Source organism: Elaeis guineensis, chromosome 10 (genome assembly GCF_000442705.2).
Source record: "Elaeis guineensis isolate ETL-2024a chromosome 10, EG11, whole genome shotgun sequence".
In the NCBI taxonomy this organism is placed as follows: Eukaryota; Viridiplantae; Streptophyta; class Magnoliopsida; order Arecales; family Arecaceae; genus Elaeis; species Elaeis guineensis.
Window position 1 is genome coordinate 32,307,005 of NC_026002.2, and position 7,869 is coordinate 32,314,873.

Genomic DNA, 7,869 nt, shown 5'->3' on the forward strand with positions numbered 1-7,869 from the left:
GGGAGAGGCCTTACAATGCCCTAATGCGCCCCCACAGCCATGTCAGAAACAGGAGGAGAACCTCGTCCTGACATGAGCAAAGTCAAAGGCCCGATTCTTTTAGATCGGATGGGGGGAGAGGCCTTACAACGCCCTAATGTGCCCCCACAGCCATGTCAGGAACAGGAGGAGAACCTCATCCTGACATGAGCAAAGTCGAAGGCCCGGTTCTTTTAGACCGGATGGGGGGAGAGGCCTTACAACGCCCTAATGTGCCCCCACAGCCATGTCAGGAACAGGAGGAGAACCTCGTCCTGACATGAGCAAAGTCGAAGGCCCGGTTCTTTTAGACCGGATGGGGGGAGAGGCCTTACAGTGCCCTAACGCGCCCCCACAGCCAGGAGCCAGGCTGATAACGAGGGGAGAACCTCACACCGGCTCGAGCAAAATGGAAGGCCCGGACTCCTACGGGAGCCGGGTTCCGCCCGCAAGGAAGACTTCGCCCGGACTCCTACGGGAGCCGGGTTCCGCCCGCAAGGAAGACTTCGCCCGGACTCCTACGGGAGCTGGGTTCCGCCTGCAAGGAAGACTTCGCCCGGACTCCTACGGGAGCCGAGTTTCGCCCCCCAAGGAAGGCTTCAGCCGGGCTCCTATGAGAGTCGGACTCCATCCATGACTCCTGTAGCGAGGGCTAATGGTGGTGAAACCTGGCCGGCTAACAAGATCAGATGAAAGGAAAAAGCCCCCTCCCAACGATGTCAACATCGGGCAAGACAGATGGCAAGAAAGGTTCGGCGGACAGCGATATTAGTGCAGCGCGGACGAGGTAACGCAAAATGCTCTTTTTATTCCATTTCCGATATACACGCTACAATGCCAGGAAGGCCAAGGAAAGGAGGGCAAAACGACAAAAAGGAAGTAACTACATGATAAGACAGAAAGGAGAAAAGAGCTCTAAGGAGGCCCTGCTCCCTCCGACCTAGAGTTATCTATTCCGTCCCTCAACCAGGACTGCCTCAGATTCTATATTTCTCCTTCTAGCTCTTCCCTCTTTCGTAGTGCGTCCTGGAGCGCCCGACGAAGTTGCTGGCTCTCAGCCTCCGCTTCTCGACGCCTCTTCCTCAAAACTTCGGACTCCGCCTCCGCGTCTGCGACGGCCCGCCGCTCAAATGCCAGTTGGATTTTCACTTGTTGCAGCTCGGCTGACTTCTCCCCGAGGGAGACAGAAATCCCTTCAACAGTGCCTCTCAGGGCTTGGAGCTCTTCAGAATCTTGGGCGGAAGTAAGCTGCGCCCTGTTAGCCAGCTGCCTCTGGAGACGAACGACTTCGTCGGCCGCCGTCCGGAATCTCCCTTTATACTCTTCCACCTGCCGGCGCCAGCTGGCCCGCTGAACGTCATGGCTCATCTCGGCGTCCTGAAGCTGCTTCTGAAGGTCGGAGACCTTCTGCGACCACTTCTGTTCATCATCGACCCGGGCCAAGAGCCGGGATGAATTTCCTTCCAGCTGGCCGATCTTCCTCTTCGCAGCTGACAGTTCCACCTTAAGGGCGCTGATCCTGGCTTCTTGAGCCCAAATACGGTCGCTGGTGCTCTTCTTGCACTCCTCGAGTTCCTTTGCGAAGTTCGCCTTCCTCCGACTGTAATCCATGATCGCCTTCACATGGAGACTCCGGAAGTGGGCGGCCTCAGCGGCGGCTTCAGAATGGCCTTCTCTCGATTTGCGGAGTTCGCCTTCCGACTTCTTCAACTTCTTCGTCAGGTAAAGGACCTCTTTTTTCAACCGCTGGATTGTCGATTTCAGCGGGACCCCCAGGGGCAAGGGGAGTGCTTCTGCAGGGCACTGCCATCGGAAGGCAAAAGCATCAGGGAACGACTCATTGCAAAGAGAAAAGCAGAAAGAAGGAGGAGGGGGAAGGAGAAGCCATCCACAACAAGAAATTCGACTTTATTGATTGAATAATTGTGAAGACAAACAGAAAGAAAATATTGCGACAAAATAAGGGCACAAGATCAGAGGTCTCAGACCTCAGGGGCGGGAGGTGGAGAACCCGGCGCGGGGGGTGCGACCGCGGTGGCGGCAGACGAGGGGCCGGCCTCGTCTTCAGACTCCTCGAGGAAGCTGAGATCGAGCTCGGGGAATTTGCTGGCCACCTTCTCTTGGCAGAGCTCGAACCCCTTGGTGAACGCCTGCTGGCCGAACTGGACATTCAGGTCCCTCATCTCCGCGGAGGCCTTGAATTCCTCCACCGCAAGGGCCCTGGCCTCCGAGACCAGGACTGGAGTTTGCTCGACCAAATGGGCGACCTCAGCCTCCGCCTTCCTCGCTGACTCCTCCAAGACCTGCCTCTCCTCCTCCCGGGCCTGCTTCTCTCTTTCCAGGGCCTCCTGGAGGGCGGCTACTTCAGCCGACTTCGCTTGGAGGCGGGCAACCTCGGCTTGGCAGCGTTCCTCCGCCTGGAGGATGTCCCTCCTCATGCGGCTCACCGCCTCGATATAGGCGAAGAGCTGGTGCCCAATCTGCAGGACCGGATAAAGAATTACGACAGAGGCCGAGTGACCGTGTAAATAAAGATCTGTTTACCTCGAGGAAGGACCCCAAAGAGTCCCAAGCCCGCTGCTCAGGATCGGTGCGGTCGATCCTCCCCACGACGTCGGACAGGATGCAGCCGTCGATCAACCGCCTGATCAGGTCCCTATCGTTAAAGAGATTCTCCGATCCCTCCTCGGAGCAGACGGACTCGTCTACAGCAGCTCGGTGGCTACTCGCCCTGCGAGCCATCGATTTTCTCCTCCTCCCCGCGGTGGGCGCCTCCGCGGAGCGAACCCCCGGAGCGGGGGCCCCGGTTGGCGGGCTCCTCGAGGAGGCCCGAGGAGCCACTGGCTCGGCATCTGAAGGAATGTCGATGGCCGGAGCCGCCTGGACGGGCGCAGCCAAGCTCGTCTCCTCCGCCCTAGCCCTCTTCGCCGATCCGGAGGCCGCCGCGTCCTTTCTCTTCTGAGCTCTCATGCCCCTGGCGAGCATCCGCGTTGCTTCGGCGTCCATTGCTAAAAAAAAAAATGAGAAAAGAAAAAAGGGAAAAAGAAGCAACACCGATCAATCAAGAGTCAAACAAAAAAAAAAAGAAAGAAAAAGAAGAGAGTAGGAAGGAAAAAGAAGTAAAGAGAAGAAGAAGAGGAAGGCAAGAAAAGAAAAGATAAGACGAATACTCGCTGGATCCTGGGGGCTCAGGCCGATGTTGAAAAGAAGCTGCTCCCTCAGAAGATTAGGAAGGGAAGGAGCGGGATAAGTTAGAAGCTTCTGGGCAACCTGGAGGTCGTCCTCCCCCAGGCTGGGAGCCCGACGGACGGAATCCCTCAGAGAACCCCAAGGGGGTAGGCCCAGTTCCAAGGTCGGGCAGTGGACGAAGAGGTATTTCCCCTTCCAATTGTGAATCGAAGAAGGGGCGCCCTTCAGCAACCCCTTCTTACCAAACTGGGGGGAGAAGTACCACCAGTCCTTCACCGAAGGATGGCGTTTGAAGGTATAAAAATGCCTAAACAAGGAGAGAGACGGCTGAACCTCGACTATGTGGCAGAGAGAGAGAAACCCTATCAAAAACCTAAAGGAATTCGGGGCCACGGAAGCGAGAGAGATGTCCAAGAAGCGGAAGAAGGCAGCGACAAAGGCAGGAAGCGGAAGCCGGAGTCCGGCACGAAATGCTTCCTGATACAAACAAAAGCGACCGGGAGGAGGAGTGCTGGCCCGGTCAGAGGGGCCAGGTAGCTCCAGGTCGTACTCCGGAGGAACCCCATACTGAACCCTTATCAGAAGGAGTTCCTCCAAAGTCGAGGAACATGGAATAACGCCTGGTGCGAAAATCGGACGAGGCCCAGCCCCGGACGCGGGTTCGTCCACAGAGACAGGGACCTGGGGGTTTGAAGCAGAAGAACTCTCGGAACTGCCGGGAGCAGAAGAGCCAGAGGACATTTTGAGTAGTTTCGAAGGGAGGATCTAAAGGACCCTAAAAAGATGGACCGAAAGGGGAACGAGAGGCCGAAGGCTAACTCGGAGGGACGCACAAAAGTAATGATGAGAGGAGAAGCCCCTAGGCGGTGAGAGGAAGGTTGGCACTAACCTATATTACTCTGAGGGACCTGGAGGACGAAAAATGGGAGGCGCCTACGGCTCGAGAAGACGCTCACTAAAGCAGGGCTCTCGAAGAGAAGACAGACACCAGCGAAAACTCAGGAATGGAGTAGGACACCTAAAGGAGGGAGGACGGGTTTAAATAGACCCTGGGATCCGACGCCATAATGATCGCGAATCCCCCAGGCCAGTCCGCATCCGACACGTGTCCCACTCCCCCTGGCAGACGGCTAAAAGCGACTGACGGTTGGCAGGATCATAATTGCACCGTACCTAAGCCAGAGTACCTGCAGGAATTTTGAAGCGTCCCCTCGTACCGCTCCAATTCGAAAAGACTTCGGCACGCGCACATTTAATGCCAAAATATCCGGAGGCGGCAGTGCGCAGGATTCGAAGGGACGGTTTCGGCTGTGCCCATCTCTCCCTCTGTACTTCCTTCGTTTGAAGTTCAAACTCAGAAGTAGGGGGACTGATGTTGGGTATAAAATACCCACAGCCGAAGTCCTCAGTGGAATCGACTACACGACAACTTCACCTGGACTCCTACGGGAGCCGGGCTCCGTCACCAAGAACTCCAACAGCTTCAGCCGCAAGCAGACTCCGCCCGGACTCCTACGGGAGCCGGACTCCGCCGCCGACATCGACTACACGACAACTTCACCCGGACTCCTACGGGACCCGGGCTCCGTCACCAAAAACTCCAATAGCTTCAGCCGCAAGCAGACTCCGTCCGGACTCCTACGGGAGCCGGGCTCCGCCGCCGACATCGACTACACGACAACTTCACCCGGACTCCTACGGGAGCCGGGCTCCGTCACCAAGAACTCCAACAGCTTCAGCCGCAAGCAGACTCCGCCCGGACTCCTACGGGAGCCGGGCTCCGCCGCCGACATCGACTACACGACAACTTCACCCGGACTCCTACGGGAGCCGGGCTCCGTCACCAAGAACTCCAACAGCTTCAGCCGCAAGCAGACTCCGTCCGGACTCCTAGGGGAGCCGGGCTCCGCCACCGACATCGACTACAGGACAGCTCCGCCCGGGCTCCCACGGGAGCCGGGCTCCATCCTCAACGTTAATTGCTGGTAAGCCCCGTCCGGACTCCTACGGGAGCCGAACTTCGCTTTTAACCTTGACTGCAGGAAAACTTCGCCCGGACTCCTATGGGAGCCGGGCTCCGTCCTCGACTCCAACGGCTGTAAGGCAGACTGCGACCAGACTCCTACGGGAGCTGGACGGACTCCTACGGGAGCCGAACTCCGCCGACTCCGCCCGGGCTCCCACGGGAGTCGGGCTCCGTCCTCAGCGTTAATTGCTGGTAAGCCCCGTCCGGACTCCTATAGGAGCCGGACTTCACTTTTAACCTTGACTGCAGGAAAACCACGCCCGGACTCCTGCGGGAGCCGGACTTCATCCTCGGCTCCAACGGCTGCAGACAAATTTAGTCCAAACTCCTACGGGGGCCGGACTCCGACCGCTGCCGAACTTCAGCCGATGGATCTGCACCCCCTGGCAGGCCACCATAACGGCCACGATCCTGCTCCACTTTCTGTGGCAGATTCTGCGCAGCTCCATCACTCCCTGACAGGCCACAGTAACCATCGCAGCTCTGCTCCACTTCCTGTGGTGGATTCCGCACAGCTCCACTACCCCCGGCAGGCCACCATAACGGCCACGATCCTGCTCCACTTTCTGTGGCGGATTCCGCGCAGCTCCATCACTCCCTGACAGGCCGCAGTAACCATCGTAGCTCTGCTCCACTTCCTGTGGCGGATTTCGCACAGCTCCACTACCCCCTGGCAGGCCACAATAACGGCCACGATCCTGCTCCACCTCCTGCGACGGATACCGGACGATTCTCCCATCCGCTGGCAAGTCACGACAACGGATGCTGCTCCACTCCTCGCAACTGATTCCACGTGGCGAGCTACGGTGATAGCCACGATTCCGCTCCACTACCCTTCACAATAAATCTCCCCTGACTATGGGCGGCCCACTACCAGACGGTTACAAACATCGCCATCAATCCATTACCTCCTCCGCCTATAAAAAGGGGGATCCAGATACGTTATTCTCTAAGCTCATTTCTTATCTCAAAACTCTGCTAAATTCTCCGTTCGAGCACTCCATTCTTGTTGAGACAGAGAACTGACTTGAGCGTCGGAGGGTCTTGTCGGAGCAACCCCACCTCCGGTTTAGACTTCCTTTGCAGGTCCCGACGGCGACCGTGGCTTCCCCGACTCCAGCTTCTCCGGTGCAAGCAGATTTTTGCACCAACAGTAGTCATTAAACTATTAAAAGATCTCAAAATAAGTATCTATTACAAACTAAATATCTCAATAACAAATGCCCATAACTTTTACATGCTTTTTAAAAATTTTGGACACTAAACTTTGAGTCAAAGGATTAGTTATTATACAAGCAGTACCAATAAAATTAATAGACGCATGATGACTACTAATTCTCTCATTCACAGCAAAATACTTAATATCTATGTGCTTATTTGCATTAGTAATCTTGCTATTATTAGAGAAAAAAACTGCAACAAAATTGTTATAATAAATTCTCAGTAGATTCATATCCTCGAGCTCTGAGATAAATTTTCTCAACCATAAAATATGTGAGGAAGCCTCATAGTAGCTTATATATTCAGCTTTCATAGTAGAACAGGCAACAATGTGCTATTTTATGCTCCTCCATTAAATTGCTCCGCCAGCCATAGAAAAATATAACATGTTGTGGACTTTCTAATATCGAAGCAGCTGATATAATCTGCATCTGAATAACTGATCACCTCTAACTGATCGTTTATCCTATAAGTAAGCATGTAGTCCTTAGTCTCCTGAAGATAGTGCATCATTTTTTTGACAGCTTTTTAGTGGTCCATACCTAGATCACTTTGATATCTACCAAACATATCTAAAGCAAAACTAATATCAAGACGAGTACATACTTGAGCATACATCAGACTACCCACCACAGATGTATAGGGTATATTCCTCATTTGATTTCTCTCAATCTCATTTCTAGGACACTAAAATTTATTAAATTTATTATCCTTAACAATTGACACTTCACTTGATGAGCAGCTTGACATTCTAAACCTTTCTAGGATTCTAATAATGTAAGTTCTTTGAGATAAACCAAGTAATCTCTTATTTTTATCATGATGGATTTCTATACCAAGAACATAAGAAGCATCTTTCACATCTTTCATGTCCAAATATTCGAAAAAAAAAATTTTAGTTTCATGCAAGAGACCTAAATCACTGCTGGCTAGTAAAATATTATCCACATATAGAACTAAAAATATAAACTTACTCCCGCTCACTTTCAGATATATATATTGACCAGTAATATTTTTCTTAAATTTGAAAAAAATAATGATATGATTAAACTTTAAGTGCCATTGTCTGAAAGCTTGTTTAAGATTATATATAGATTTTTTTAATTTACATACTAACCTTTTATTTTTTTTGCAATGAAAACCCCTCAGGTTATTCCATATACACCTCTTCCTTTAAATTTTCAATCAAGAATGCAGTCTTGACATCTATTTGATGTAGCTCTAAATTAAAATAAGCTACTAATGCTATAATAATTTTGAATAAATTTTTTTTAGAAATAAAAAATATTTTATGATAATTGATGCCCTCTTTTTGAGTGAATCCCTTTACTACAAGTCTAGCCATATATCTTTCTATATTATTTTTAGAGTCCCATTTGGTTTTAAAAATCTACTTATAACCAACATACTTTGAT